Source organism: Cricetulus griseus, chromosome 8 (assembly GCF_003668045.3).
Source record: "Cricetulus griseus strain 17A/GY chromosome 8, alternate assembly CriGri-PICRH-1.0, whole genome shotgun sequence".
Lineage (NCBI taxonomy): Eukaryota > Metazoa > Chordata > Mammalia > Rodentia > Cricetidae > Cricetulus > Cricetulus griseus.
In genome coordinates this window covers 64,954,701-64,970,784 of record NC_048601.1, presented here as the reverse complement: position 1 = coordinate 64,970,784, position 16,084 = coordinate 64,954,701, and the positions used below count along the sequence as shown (strand labels likewise).

Genomic DNA, 16,084 nt, shown 5'->3' with positions numbered 1-16,084 from the left:
ATATATATATATATATATATATATATATATTCTGTAAGTTCTGTTCCTTTAGAGCAGTGGTTCTCAACCTTCCTAATGCTGCCACCCTTTAAGACAGTTCTTCATGTTATAGTGACCCCAATCATAAAATGATTTTTATTGATACTTCGTAATTGTAACTTTGCTACTGTTAAGAATCATCATGTAAAAATATATTTCCAAGATCTTCAGTGAACCTTGTGAAAGGGTCATTAGACAATCCCAAAAAGAGGTCATGACCCACAGGTTGAGAATCACTGCTCCAGAGAGCCCTGACTGATAGAGAAGTGGTCCTAGATAGAGCACCAGAAGCACAAGCATGAATTTCTTAAGTATTGGGACTAGGCTTTCCAACTTACCAATACCTAACATTACTGAAGCCTCTCTCTTAGAAACTCGGAAAGTATTAAAAACCCATAGTGTGAACTATTTTGCAAACATAAGAGGACAAATACATTTGATTATCCTGATTCACCAAATGTGAAAGGAACTGGATTTGGTGACTCTGCATATAAAACAATCAGGGGGAAAATGATGGTGCTGGTTGGTTGCTTCTAGCATCTCTGGATAAAATGACAAATGAAAATAATGCACTCTGTGATAAAATTAACCAACTTCTGGCAAAGGACAATGAATTGAGTGATAAAATTAACCTACTCCAGATGCAAATAAGCAGTCTAAAGGTTTCTAAGTGTGCCCTTCAAGAGAATCTTCTCTCCAGAAGCCCCAGACTCAAGTTGCAAAAAATCAACCAAACCCCTCAATATAAGATTGGCTGAATTACAGCAAAGATTCAAGTCCAAGTCTGGGAGGGTGTCTACGGTAACTAATGGGATCCTGTACCTGGGGGTGAAGATGTGTGGGAGAACCCTATTGAAGCTGAGAACTTTGAACCCTTAGGTCTCAAGGGTTTATTTCACCTGAAGAAATAGTCTCTCTACTCTTAGAAGATGTATTCCCACCCCCACCCTGTGATATATTGCCTTTTCTGTCTTCATTGTCTGCTATGCCAGTGGTGACTTTCTCTGAAGGAGATGCCAGGTGAGACAATACTGATGTCCCTCAGGGTCCACCAATAGTTGCCCATAGACCTATAACCAGACTAAGAAATCCCATAGAAGAGAGATAGAAAGTGTAGTCCATGAGGAGATATGCTGCACTACTAAAGAGCTTAATGAGTTTGCTAATTTATTCAAGCAGAAGTCTAGGAAACGTGTGGGAACAGATTTTAAGGGTGTGGGATAATGGTGGAAGGAATATAAAAGAGGATTAGGCTGAGATTATTGATATTGGCCCACTGAGTGAAGATTCTAGGTGTTGTTATTTTGCTTAAGTTTAAAAATTAGAAGGGTGAGAAATGGAAACTGGTGCAATGGAACATGAACCATAGAGAGCATAGAGAGTATATTAACTATACAGTTTATTACAGGGCATGAGAGGGAGAGACAGAGAGAGGGTAAGAGAGAGAGAGGAAGGTGAGAGAGAGAGAGTGTGTGTGTGTGTAAGAGTAAGAGAGCATAAGTGGGTGGGGGGTCTGTCTTTTAAAGGGGTCCTTTACACCTGAGTGCAGACTCCTTCTCATGGAACCCTGGGCTGACCAGGGTACTGCCTGAGTGGATTCTGCCAGGTAACAGGGCCAGGCCAGTGTAATGCCTGAACCTTTCATTCCCACCTTTACTTATTATTAAAAAGGTGGGGAGTTAGGCATGGCAGGTTAGGGAATAAGGATGTCGAGTTCTCAAAACTACTTCCTGCTGACCAATAACAACACTAGGTTTAATGTGGAAGTTTGCACAGTTTTTTTTTAAGGTGCCAAAAGTCTTTTTGAATGGTTGGCTGGAGCATTTGTCAAATATGGCTTACTGAAAAGAGTAAGAGATGCCTGCTATCCCTTGACTTAGTGTTGATGAAGAGATTTTTAAGGCTCAGGGAAATTGCAATGCTGGTGTGGGTATGCTATGTAAAACCTAATTCTCCACAATGGGAAGGCCCAGAAGACATGCCCTTCACTAATCCTATAAAATGCAAAATAGTGAGAGGGGCATCAGCACATTTGAAGAGTTTGTTGTTGCCCTTTTCCTGTGTTAGACCTTAGAGTTAAGACACTGCTTCTCAGTTGGATGAATTAAATTCAGTGGGTTTAGTTGGGGCCCAGAGTAGCAGAGGCCAGTTGGTATCACTGAATTGCCAAAGACAAGACAATTGTTGTGATTGTAATAGGCAACATAGACAAAGCAATGTCCATAATGGCCTGACACATAGGGACAATGTAGGCAAAGTGACTTTTATGATGGTATGACTTGTATGGACCCTTGGAACTGGCTGATCAAACATGTTGTTTCCAGGCATGAAATAGATAAGCCTACTGCATTTTCATTTGATCCTTATAAATGGAAAAATTCTCAAAAAACAAAAAAAGTTTACATTGGATCATGGTAAAAAGGATCTTGGCCAATGAACCAATTTCCAAAGTTGAACCTGTTTGTGGACCCAGAATGCCTTGAAGGGACGGTCAGGTTCCCCTGAGGAAGGACCTTGATAAAATACCTAAGAGTTTAACTGTTAGCTTTTCTCCAGTCCTTCACCAGCGGGACCTACAGGCCTTTTGCAGTGATAACTGTACACTGGGAGAAAGAAAACAATCAGACTCTACAGGGTCTGTTGGATACAGGTTCTGAATTGACTCTAATTCCGTGAAATTTCAAGAAACACTGTGGCTTATGGAGATTCATAGGGGTTTATGGAGGTCAAGTGATTAATGGAGTTTTGGTTGAAGCCCAACTCTCACAGTAGGTCCAGTGGGTCTCTGAAATCATCCTGTCATTATTTCCTCAGCCCCAGGATGTATAGTTAGGATAGATATGCTTAAAGGTTGGCAGAATGCCCACACTGATTCCCTGATCAGTGAAATAAGGGCTATCATGGTTGGAAAGGCTAAATGGAAGCCTTTAGAGTAGTCTCTTCCAGGGAAGATAGTGAATAAAAAATTGTATCACATCACTAGAATTGTAGAAACTAGTGCCATCATCAAGGACTTGAAAGTGTAGGGGTAGTGGTTCCCACCACATATCCTTTTAACTTTCTTATCTGGCCAGTGCAAAAGACAGGTAGTTCATGGAGAATGACAAAATACACACTGGAAAAAGACAAAATCTTCAACAAATGGTTCTGATCAAACTGGATCATGTAGAAGAATGTAAAACTCAACTTCAAATGGATCAAAGACCTCAACATAAAACCAGACACACTGAACCTGATAGAAAAGAAAGTGGGGAATAGCCTTGAATTCATTGGCACAGGAGATGAGTTTCTGAACAGAACACTGTTGATCCAGGCACTAAGATCAACAATTAATAAATGGGACCTCATGAAACTGAAAAGCTTCTGCACAGCAAAAGACACTGTCATTTGGACCAAGCAGCAGCCTAAAGATTGGGAAAATATTTTTACGAACTCCACATCTCATAAAGGATTAATATCCAAAGTACAGAAAGAACTCAAGAAACTTGATATAAAAAAAACAAATAAACCAATTAAAAATGGGTTACAGATCTAAACAGAGAATTCTCTGCAGAGGAAATTCAAATTTCATTAAGAAACACTTAAAGAAATATTCAACATTCTTAGTCATCAAGGAAATGCAAATCAAAACTACTTTGAGATTCGATCTTACGCCTGTCAGAATGACTAAGATCAGTAATACAACTGACAGCTAATGCTGGTGGGGATATAGAGCAAGGGGAACACTCCTCTGTTGCTGGTGGGAGTGCAAATTTGTACAGCCACTATAAAAATCAGTATGGTAGATCCTGAGAAACATCAGAACCTCAAGATCCAGCTATACTATTCTTGTCATATACCCAAAGTAAGTTTTACTCTACCACAGAGACACTTGTTCAACCATGTTCATTGCAGCACTATTCATAATAGCCAGAAACTGGAAGCAAGCTAGATATCTCTTAACAGAAGAATGGATAAATAAAATGTGATAATTTACACAATGGAGTACTACTGAACTCAAAAAAATGACATCCATGAAATTTGCAGGCAAATGGATTAACTAGAAAAAAAATCATCCTGAATGAGGTACGCCAGATCCAGAAAGATAAATATGTTATGTATTCACTTCTATGTAGATATTAGCCATTACGTAAATGTTAACCAAGCTACGATTCTTAGGCTCAGAGAGGTTAGACATAGAGGAAGGGACTGGAGGGAACACATGGATCTCCTTGGGAGGGGGAAATTGAATAGATTTTATAAATGGACTGTAGCGGGGGGGGGGGATAAGAATGGGAATATCGAGTAGGAAGGAGGAGGGAAGTTGGGATTGAAGGAGGGAATGGGGGAGAGACAACTAGAACTGGAGAGCATTTGAGGGGTGGTATAGAAACCTAGTGCAATGGAAACTTCCTATAATTTATGAAGATGATCCTAATGAAGACTCCAATAGTGAGGAAGATGGAAACCCTGCTCACCAACTCTCCTCATTACACAAAGCTGCCAGTGACGGGACTGGGTTTCATCCAATTTAGTTGTTGCCCAAAAGGTCCCATGGAAATCCCTAGTCATGGCCAGTCTGCTGACTGTGTTCAGTCTTCTCCCTGTGTCTGCTCTGGACTCTTCCTCTCTCTTAAGGACAATAAAACTGTCAGCTGTACCATGGGGAAGTCATGTCATCAGTTTATACGAGATCCCCTTCCTTTTGCCGTAGTGCACACTCCCTCACAAACACATACCCAAAAAGAAATTGGTGAGGAGCAGAGGAGTAAGTACTAGGGGTGAGAGAGTCAAAAAAAAAAAAAAAGTGGAGGAAAAACCTATTCATATTACAGAGTATGTTCCTCCTATGACATGGGTACACCAAGGTTTTCATGTGCACTCACCCCGCAAGTCGAATCTGCCACGTGGAGGCAGAATGAAAAGAACCTTCCAGAACCACTCTGTGAACTTTCCAAAAAAATTTAACAAAAAAAAAAAAAAAAGAAGAAGAACTTTTAAAACAACTGCCTTCTACGAAGAGTAACTGCTTTATCAACAGTGATACATGCACACTGGAAGGAAAACCTGTTTGTAGCCAACTGTAAAGGCGGCCTCTGGGGTGAGGAGCCAGCCAAAGCTCTGTTGTCTGAATCATTAATCCAGAGATCAAACCAAAGGAGAGAGGAAAGAGTTTGTGTCCTTGGCCTCAGGTGAAGAACAGGAACACAGTGTGACACAACACCTCAACCCAGATAGCATGCTTCAGCTTCGTGAGAACAAAGAGAGGGTGAATCTGAAAGGCTGGGGGTTGTTTCTATCTCAAGTACAGTAAGAGGGAGACAGAATGAGTCACAGCTCAGTTCCAAGAGTGAACCAGCTAAGTCCGTGCTATCTGAGCTCTCTCTCTCTCTCCCTCCCTTCTCAGCGTATATAGTCACCTACATAACTTTGAGGGTTTGAAAAGACAACAAAGTTTAGTAGTGAAAAAAAAAGCTTTTTATTTTGAAATAATAATAAGTTTATAGGAAGCAAAACAAATCATAGATTTTTAAGAAAAAGCCATGAGGTGGGATTTGTCCTCATACAACCACTGACTGGTGCTGAAAGTCCCAGTCATACTGGGCCTCCTCTGCCGCCTCCGTGCCCCTTGCCCCGGGATGGGGGTGGAGAAAAGACACTTGGTGGGTGAGGGTAGAAGGCTAGCATGGCTGACACATTTGCAGCGAGGCTTCATCATTTCCAATAGCAGTCCAGTCTCTACTGCCCCTCCTCCATCTTTTCTCCGTTCTGGTGGCAGAAACTGGTTGACCTGAGGCTGACACTGTTGGAATAAAAGACAACTTGATCAGGACACCGAAGAAGGGATCTGCTCTGTCCTCTGAGCTCCGGTTTGCACCATGTCGCTGGAACTAGGGCAAGTGTCTGTCTGTGAATGGTACCCAGAAAAGGCAGAACAAGACGGAGTGAGGCCATGGCCATGCTGCAAGGTGCTGTCAATACACTGGATAGTGCCTAACACTGCCTGTGTAAAAAGGAAAGCCTCCCTTCCCTTCATTTTTTTTTTTTTTGGTCCAGTATTGAAACTTTCCATCTTGCCAAGCCTGATGCCACTTAAGAGACCCAGTTTAGGGCTCCCCTTCATGCCCAGAGTGGGTCTCAGTACAACATCCTCCACAGGACTTCTAGACCTTCCACACTAGCACCACCCTTTCCATCTGCGGGTCTTGCAAATAGTTCAGATCCTGTAAATGTATTCCTGACTTTCTCCCTAGATTCTTCCCAATTTATATTTCCATGAAATGGAACCAAACACTTGAAAGTATTTGACGTGCCATCCTCTTCAAAAGTCTTCACTCACATCTGGGGAGTGGGGGAGAGGGGCTGGGAGGAGTGGAGGAAGGGGAAACTGGAAGGGATGTATTAAAAAATAAATTAAATTAAAAATAATACTAGAGGGCAAACATGAGGTTGACTGAGATATTTTATCAGAATCCCTGCTGGTAACTTTGTAAGGTTGTAGGAGAAAGGAAAAGTATCTCTTAGGACCCCCAAGGCCAAGTTCTCAGCACAAAGCAGATTCATTTGCCCCAGAGGGACAGAGGACAGGGACTAAGAGACAAACAGGAGAGATAAAGGACTAGAGAGAAGGGGAAGGGATCTTTGCCCCAGAGAGACAAGGACTGCCTCTGGGTAGAGAGAAGACTGATGTGCAAATGTTACTTTCTAAAGATAAAAGAGGACTCCCTTTTAGGATGGAATGCTTAATTTTAATTGGGCATACTAGTCAGGTGAGCCAAAGTGGGGCTGGATTTTGATTGCTGGATTTCAATATTTGACAGCTGGACCTTAGTAGTTAGTCTCAGGAGGAGAAAGTGGCCAAATAAGGGAATAGAACTTGGGGGCTATCCTTAGGGATGTAATCTAACCATTCTTAGCAAGGCAGAGGGAATTGAGAAGGGCAAAGCCTGCCAGAGCCATGCTCAAGTGGGCTAGTGTCCCTTCAATAGGTGAATGTCTTCAGCATACCCACTGTGTGCACTCTGATGGCTACATTGAAGAGAAGAAATATTACAACATTACATATTGTAATATATTTATGTATATATATTTGTATTTTGTGGGAAGTGTCAGTGTAATTGATATAAAGTAATATACATTAGTAGATTTAAAATACAGAACTCAATTTTAAATGGGTGACTAAATAAAAATGTAACTTCACTCACATGTCAGGCATGGTGTTGAATGTCTGTAATTCCAGAATTTGGGAAACTGCGGCAGGAAGATTATGAGTTTAAAAGCAGCCTGAGATACATAGGGAGAACCCCCTATATCTCTGTCTATCTCTCTCTCACCCCCCCCAGACAGACAGACAGACAGACAGACAGACAGACAGACAGACACACACACACACACACACACACACACACACACACACACACACACACCTTCAGTCATTGAAGAACAAAATGCTTGAGCTGGTAAGGTTTTTTAAAGAGGCTAAAGCTGGCCTGGCTGCTGCATACCTGTGACCCCAGTGAGCATGGGGGTAGGGTGGAGAGTGAGGTCCAGGATGCCTTGTATAAAGCCTCATGTAATGAGAAAAGTTGGCAAAAGTGGAGCACACAACCCAAAACCAACTAAAACTGGCTGAAACCAGAGGCACACGGGTAGAGGCACTGCAGAGAGGATGAAGGTGACTCATGGCTCATTGCGATACTAAAACACACAGACCTAGTGGAAATTTAAGAAGCTAATGAGATATGTGATCGATGAAATTATATGTGGAACTACATGTAACAGACAAAGCATGTTCAGAAAAGCCCACACTATGCAAATGAGTTCCAAAGCTCAAGATATGTTACATAAAAACCCAATCCTTTGTGCGGTGAGGCTATTAGAGCTAGAGAACTCACTTTCTTTGCCCATTTCTTCTCTTGCAACCTTTCTTGGGTTTTGTTTTGGGTTTCTTATTTGCTGTTATTGTTGTTTGTTTGTTTCAAGACAGGGTTTCTCTGTGTAACCCTGGGTGTCCTGGAACTAGTTCTGTAGGCCAGGCTGTCCTCAAATTCAGAGATCCTCCAGCCTCTGTCTACTGAGGGCTGGGATTAAAGGTGTGCACCACCACTTCCTGGCTTCTTTTTCTAATTTTTAAAAAAATATTTAATTTTTAATTATGTGTGTGTGGATTTGTGCATGTGAACACAATGTCTGTGTAAGCCATTAGAGGGCACTGGATCCCTGAATCTGGAGTTACAAGTAGTTACAAGCCTCTCAACCTGAGTGCTGGAAACCAAATTAGGGTCCTCTGTGAGAGCAGCAAGCACTCTTAAACTCTGAGCCATCTCTCTACAGCCCTAGTATACCTTTTCTCAACAATTTCTCTTACTCTGCTTGCTACTATCCACCTATTTGCTTATCTCTGCCCAAGTCTTTATTCCAGAACACAAGAACATAGAACTTGCAGGGGTGCTTTCTGAACCCTATCAGTGGAGGTCACGGGGAATGAAAATGAGGACATGACCACTTTAAGGTATAGTTAAGGAGACGGGGTTTTTTTTGTGGATATTAGGGAGAGTATAGCCACAGACATCTGGAATAGTCCAGAGCAGGGAGAGAAAATAGGAGACTGAACAGAGCCAGCAGACTGAACCTGCCATGAGAGGAGAGAGCAGGAGAGCAAGAGAGGAAAAGAGGGAGGGCAAAGGAGACGACAGAGAGAGGATCAAGAGAGGAAGGAGCTGAGAGCAGAGGATCAAGAAAATGCCTGGTTGAAATGGCAGGGTTCTATAGGAAAGAGAAGCTGGGGAAAGGGAAGAGAGGCCCCTGGCTGGAGAGGTTTAGGGTACGGGGCAGTTGTGAACCTGGCCAGCTTGGGCTTTCCTGTGCTAATAGGAAGTTAGCCATTTGTCCAGAGTGTCAGGGACATGACAACTAGCACTTGGAAGGCTGAGGCAATGAGGAGGGTCACCGATTCAGACCAGTCTGGGATATATAGTAAATCTCAAGCCACCTGGGGATGCATGGTGAGATCTTGTTTCAAAATTAACTTTTCTTTTGTATTTCATTTGTTTGTTTTAAGCTGAAACTGTGATTTTTATATAACAGTACCAGATTTGGGTGAGAAAGTGGGAAACGCTTCACCCGAATGGCTGGTCATTATTCCTTCCCTTACTTTACCTCAAATCTCCTTTTGCTTCCATTAGCCCTCGTACAGCTCCTATGCTCCTTAAGCTTTCCCAAACATACCTTAATATTTCCACAATTCTGTATCTTTCAATATAAAATAGTGAGGACACCAGTGCCTTGAGAGGCCAAATGCATTTAAAGCATCGGTTTCTTGAAACTCCCCCCTCAGCTTTACCCGCCCCAGATCCACTGACTGCCACACTGCCTGTGATTTCCACCGCAAGCTGCCTTGTGCTTATCTAACTGCTGCTGCCTGGATCAGGTTAGAGACAGGAAGGGGGATGGCTTCCTGCCTTCACTGCCTTACTGCCCATGGCGGAAATGTCAGAGAAGAAGGAGAAAGGCTTCTTGCCTTCACTGCCTTACCACCCTGGGCAGACCTGTCAGGATAAGAGCCTCCGGAGAAGAGAGGTGCCAAGGTCAATGTACTGAGGGAAATGATGCCGTCTGCTGGTTAATAACTAACTAGCTTGCCCCTTTATTGCCCACAAACTTGGCAGCTTCCTGGGTCTACATGCCTGTTTGCTTTTCCCATGGTGAGAAAGGAGGGGTTTTTCTTTCACTGACAACACAGTTGACAAATAAAACCCAGAGCAGAACAAGAGAGGAGATTGCCAGAAGAAAATTGTTCTGCATGGGACCATGCCATCAGGGTGGCAATATTCTGAACAGACACTGGTTTTTTTTAACCCTCTTTGCCTATTAGAACAATGAGACGCTAGGACCCCAGGAAACTGGAATTTCCCCTGGAATCTAATGCTGAAGCCCGGTGCCAGCCACAGAGGAAGACTGTCTCCCAGAAAGACAGTTTCTTGAGTTCTGACTTGTCAGGGTGCCATTCTGGAGAGACAGTGGGAGTAAAACCATACCTTGACCAGGAGGACTACTGAATTATCTTAGTTGCTTCCTATTGAAAGCCAAGCCTCCTGTTGGGACCCTGAATATGGACTTGAGGAGCCCTGAACTTCTTTCTATCTTCTTCCCAATGCAGCCACATTGGATAAATTTCACCTTTCTACCTTTTTCTATTACTCATTCACTTAATTGACCTATAGAGATAGATGCTCAGGTCTAGCTTGCTAGTTCTTACCAGGTCTCACTCTGTTCTGACAGCTATTTGTATTGCGGAATTGCCAGGGAAAAGTTCTGCAAAAGTGTTGTATATAGACTTAAGAAACAAGGTGTTTAGGAAGGAGGGGGGCTCAAAGAAGAAAGATGAAGGGAAGAATAATATTGTCTTTGGATGCTTTAAAAGAGATCATGGAATCACCGCAGAATAGAGATGATAGCTCTGATGTAGATGGAATTTCTTACAATAAAAGTCTTCCAATAGGGTTATAAAGCAACCCAGCCTGTAGCTGGGAGTCATCAGGAAGGAAAAGCCCACTCGCTGCACACCATTCCTACCTCGTGTATGCTGGATACCCTTCTTGTTTTCCATGGCAGCCCTTCTTAAAATTTAACCTTCAGTGAGCTGCTTGCGAAATACGATGCTGGCTGATTCAGGGAGTTGGGGGCAGGATGTTAGAGTCTGTGTATCTAACAAGTTCCAGATGACACCAATGCTGCTGGCTCACATATCACACAGTGAAGAGCAAGGACCTCAGCCAGGGGTAGGAACAGGGAATCTTTCCTTTCCGAAACCCAATTCCCAAAATACAATTATCCAAGACTGACCATGGCTTATCAGATATACATAAACAATGTCTCAATATCATATGGGAAATATAATAATTATTGATTTCCTGACTTCTGAGACACTAACCACTCAAGTCTTTTACAAATCTACCACAAGATCCACAATTCCTAACTTACCTAGTAATACATTTATTTGACCACAAGATGTCACCAAAAGAACAAAATACACATCATGAGCTCCCGGCAAAGTTGAGCAAGGCATCCTGCCTCACAAGTCAAAGCTAAGGGACACATTTTAGAGGCCACATTCCCAGTCCTAAGGAAGGACAGATCACAGAATCATTTGAGAATTGAACAAATCTATAGAAAAAAGTATAGACACAAAGAGGAACACAATTTCAAGAAGTTCACAGGACCTGAAATTTAACTCCTCCCTTACTTTTATATGATGATTTGCTATCCCATTTCCATCCTTCTCAACCACTGGCCGTATCTCCTTCTTCATAAGGAAAATAGCTCAGTGTCTATCTGCGGATGTCTGTCTCTGCTCCCATCAGCCGCTGGATGAGGGCTCTAGGATGGCATAAAGAGAAGTCATCAATCTCATTTTAGGGGAAGGGCGTTTAGGTTATCCGCTGCACCATTGCCTGGATTGTCAGATCCAGATCGTGTCATCCTTGTAGGTCTCTGGAGATCTCCCTGGTTCCAGATCTCTTCTCAGACCTGTAGTGGCTCCCTCTGATATGGTATCTCTCATCCTGCTCTTTCTCCTCTATTCTTCCCCCAACTCAGTATTTCTGCCCCTCCCTTTCCTCTCCTCTTCTCCTCTTCTCTTGCTCTTATTGTAGCAGCTCCCTCCCCCCTACCCTCATGCTCCCAATTAGTTCAGGAGTTCATGCCACTTCCATTCCTGGGGACCATTTATCCCTAAGAGTCCTTCATGTCTCCTAGTTTCTTTGGGGAAGAGGATTATAGGCTGGTAATCCTTTGCTCTATGTCTAAAATTTATATATGAGTGAGTACATACCATGTTTGTCTTTTTGTGACTGGGTTACCTCACTCAGGATGGTTTCTTCTAGTTCCATCCATTTGCCTGCTAATTTCAAGATTCCATTGCTTTTTTCTGCTGAGTAGTACTCCATTGTATAAATGTACCACATTTTCTCAATCCATTCTTCAGTTGAGGGGCATCTAGGTTGCTTCCAGGTTCTGGCTATTACAAACAATGCTGCTATGAACATGGTTGAACATATGTCCTTGTTGTATGAACATGCACTATTTGGGTATATACCCAAGAGAAGAATGGCTGGATCTTGAGGTAGACTGATTCCCATTTTTCTGAGCAACCGCCATACTGATTTCCAGAGTGGTCTTACAAGTTCGCACTCCCACCAGCAATGGAGGAGTGTTCCTTTTTCTCCACATCCTCTCCAGCATAGATTGTCATTGGTATTTTTGATTTTAGCCATTCTGACAGGTGTGAGGTGGTATCTCAGAGTTGTTTTGAGTTGCATTTCTCTGATGGCCAAGGATTTTGAGCACTTTCTTAAGTGTCTTTCAGCCATTTCAGATTCCTCTGTTGAGAATTCTCTATTTAGTTCTGCACCCCACTTTTTAATTTCATTGTTTGGTGTTTTGGTGGCTAGCTTCTTGAGCTCCTTATATATTTTGGAAATCAGTCCTCTGTCAGATGTGGGATCGGTGAAGATCTTTTCCCATTCTGTGGGTGGTCGTTTTGTCCTACTGACTGTTTCCTTTGCCTTGCAGAAGCTTCTCAGTTTCAGGAGGTCCCATTTATTAATTGCAGACCTCAATGTCTGTGCTACTGGCGTAATGTTCAGGAAGCGGTCTCCTGTGCCAATTTGTTAAAGGGTAATTCCCACTTTCTCTTCTAGAAGATTCAGTGTGGCTGGATTTATGCTGAGATCTTTGATCCATTTGCACTTAAGTTTTGTGCATGGTGACAGGTATGGATCTATCTGCAATTTTCTGCATGTCCGAATCCAATTGTACCAGCACCATTTGTTGAAGATGCTATCTTTTTTCCATTTTATAGATTTAGCACCTTTGTCAAAAATAAGGTGTTCATAGGTGTGTGGGTTAATATCAGGGTTTTCAATTCGATTCCATCTGTCTATTTTTGTGCCAATACCAAGCTGTTTTTAGAACTATGGCTCTATAGTAGAGCTTGAAGTCGGGGATGGTGATGCCTCCAGAAGATCCTTTATCGTAAAGAGTTATTTTGGCTATCCTGGGTTTTTTTTTTTTTTATTTTTCCATATAAAGTTGAGTATTGTTCTTTCAATGTCTGTGGAAAAACTGTGTTGAGATTTTGATGGGGATTGCATTGAATCTGTAGATTGCTTTTGGCAGGATTGCCATTTTTACTATGTTAATTCTACCTATCCAAGAGCATGGGAGATCTTTCCATTTTCTGGTATCTTCTTTAATTTCTTTCTTTAAAGTCTCAAAGTTCTTATTGTACAAATTTTTCACCTTTTTGGTTAGTGTCACCCCAAGATATTTTATGTTGCTTGTGGATATTGTGAAAGGTGATGTTTCCCTGATTTCCTTCCCATTGGATTTATCATCTGTATATAGTAGGGCTACTGATTTTTTTAGTTAATTTTGTATCCTGCTACCTTGCTGAAGGTGTTTATCAGTCATAGGAGTTCCCTAGTAGAGTTTTTCGGGTCACTGATGTAGACTATCATGTTGTCTGCAAATGGTGAAAGTTTGACTTCATCCTTTCCAATTTGTATCCCTTTGATCCCCTGTTCTTGTCTTATTGCTCTAGCCAGAACTTCAAGTACAATATTGAAGAGATATGGAGAGAGTGGACAGCCTTGTCTTGTTCCTGATTTTAGAGGAAACTCTTTGAGTTTCTCTTCATTTAGTTTGATGTTGGCTATTGGTTTGGTGTATATTGTGTTTATCATGGTTAGATATGTTTCTGTTATTCCTGTTCTCTCCAAGATCTTTATCATGAAGGGATGTTGGATTTTGTCAACGGCTTTTTCAGCGTCTAGTGAGATGATCATGTGGTTTTTCTGTTTCAGTTTGTTTATATGGTGGATTACATTGATGGATTTTCGTATGTTGAACCATCCTTGCATCCCTGGAAAATAGAATCTGGCCTTAAACCTTCCAACTTGCTTTTACCTACCCAACTTGCTCTGTTTACCTGCCATCTTCCTTTCCTCTTCATAGAACAGATGCAATTTCTTTTGTAAAAAATTGGAATTTATTTATTTTGTATATGGGGGCTGAGGTCAGAGGACAACTTGCAGAAGTTAGTTCTTTCCTTCCATTGTGTGAGGTAACAAGCCTGCTTATCCACTGGACCATCTATGGGGCTGATGCTATTTCTTTTCATTGAAGGTTAAACTATGCTGTTCTTAACACATTCCACCCTGGCTTCTGCCAAAGCTTGTACTTTCTTGTGCCAATCAATTTTACAGCCAGTTCCTTTTCTGACTGTTAAAATAGCATAAGGTCTTTGTTTGTTTGTTTGTTTTTGAAACCTCAAGAAGCTGTACAAACCTGTAGGCAGGAGCTGACCCTGCAACCTGGGAGGAAGCTAGCTTAGATGGGAATATGGGCGGGGCCATATGATTTCTATTAAAATTTCTCCAGACAGAAATTTATTTCTACTTTATATACAGATTCACCATGAGGTTTTGTTTTGTTTTGTTTTGTTTTTGTTTTGTTTTTGTTTTTGTTTTTTTTGTTTTTCAAGACAGGGTTTCTCTGTGTAGCTTTGGAGCCTATCCTGGCACTCGCTCTGGAGACCAGGCTGGCCTCGAACTCACAGAGATCCGCCTGCCTCTGCCTCCCGCCTCCCGAGTGCTGGGATTAAAGGCGTGTGCCACCAACGCCTGGCCTCACCATGAGCTTTTATTAGCAGCAAGAATTCAACAGTTTAAGAGTGTTAAAAATACATTAATTGAGATAGGCTATGGTGGCACTTGCCTTTAATCCCAGAACTCAGGAGGCAGAGGCAGGTAGATGATCTCTGAGTTCGAGGTCATCCTGTTCTACAGAGCAAGTTTCAAGACAGCCAGGGCTGTTACACAGAGAAACCCTGTCTTTATAAAATAAATAAACAAACAAAAAGAAATACATTAATTGTACCCTCTATTTCCTCATTATTGTTAGAGATTACAAGACTTCTTCACAGTTACCTAAGTGATTTGCAGAGGTTGGCAAGCTTGTTAGTCAATGTTCTTTACTCCCATTTAACTAAAACCAGGTCATACGTATGAAACTATTGGGTTGTTTTTTTTTTTTTTATAAATTCCTTAAAATAGAACAAATAGAGCTTGCAGACAGTTTCATTAATGTGTTCTGGACAGGTGACAGCAACCTCCTGAAATCACGTATTGTTTTTTATTCCTAAGGAGTTTTAAACTTGGAGAACTACCTTCCTGTATAACAAAGAACAAATCCATAAATCTATTTTCTATGTGGTAGCAGTTAACTATTTAAACATGTTGACTGTGTCTCCATTTACAATATTCTTAAGGTTGGAAAAATCCCACCACTTCATTAGCTTGTCTAGCTTGTTCGAGTGTCTATGATTGTGTCTTTCTGGACAATATATTTGTAAGACTAGAATAAATTCAAACTGATAAAACTGAAGAAAAAAAAAAAAGGCTGTGCATACAACTAAGACCAGCCGGCCACCAACAAGTTCAGCTTTTTGTTGGAGGTGTTCAAAGGTTTAGTCAAAAAGACCAAAGCCCATGTCATCATCAGATTCTGCCTTCTTTGCTTCCACTTTCTTCTCAGCTGGGGCAGCAGTGGTGGAGGGGGCAGGACTGACTGCTGGCATGGGCCCACCAGCCCCTACACTGCAGTGAGGCTCCCAGTGTTGACATTGCCCAGGGCCATTGACAACAAGCCAGGCCAGAAAGGTTCAGCATTGACACCAGCTATGCTGATGAGTGTACTGATCTTATCCTCCATGACTGTCACCTAATCTTCATGGTCATGCAGGACCAGGGTGGAGTAGATGCAGGCAAGTTTGGAGATGGAGGCCATGTGGCCGACTGCAGGCACCTTGCTAGTCCCCAGATGAAGTGAGGGCCTCACCCCAACTCAGCCTTAGCTTCCTCAGAAGGACTGACCAAGCACCTTGATGGCAGCTGAGGAAAGGTCTTTATTTTAAAATAAATGCCAAAGGCTATCATATAGATATAGCTCAGGAACATTCGTGGTTTTATTCCATATACTTCCTGAGTTTATATGTAGTCAGTGC

General features: G+C 42.0%; 1 pseudogene; it reads right to left on the bottom strand.

The window, feature by feature from the left end:
• Positions 1-15,547: 15,547 nt before the first annotated feature.
• Positions 15,548-15,867, bottom strand: LOC100751165 (annotated as a pseudogene).
• Positions 15,868-16,084: the final 217 nt, after the last annotated feature.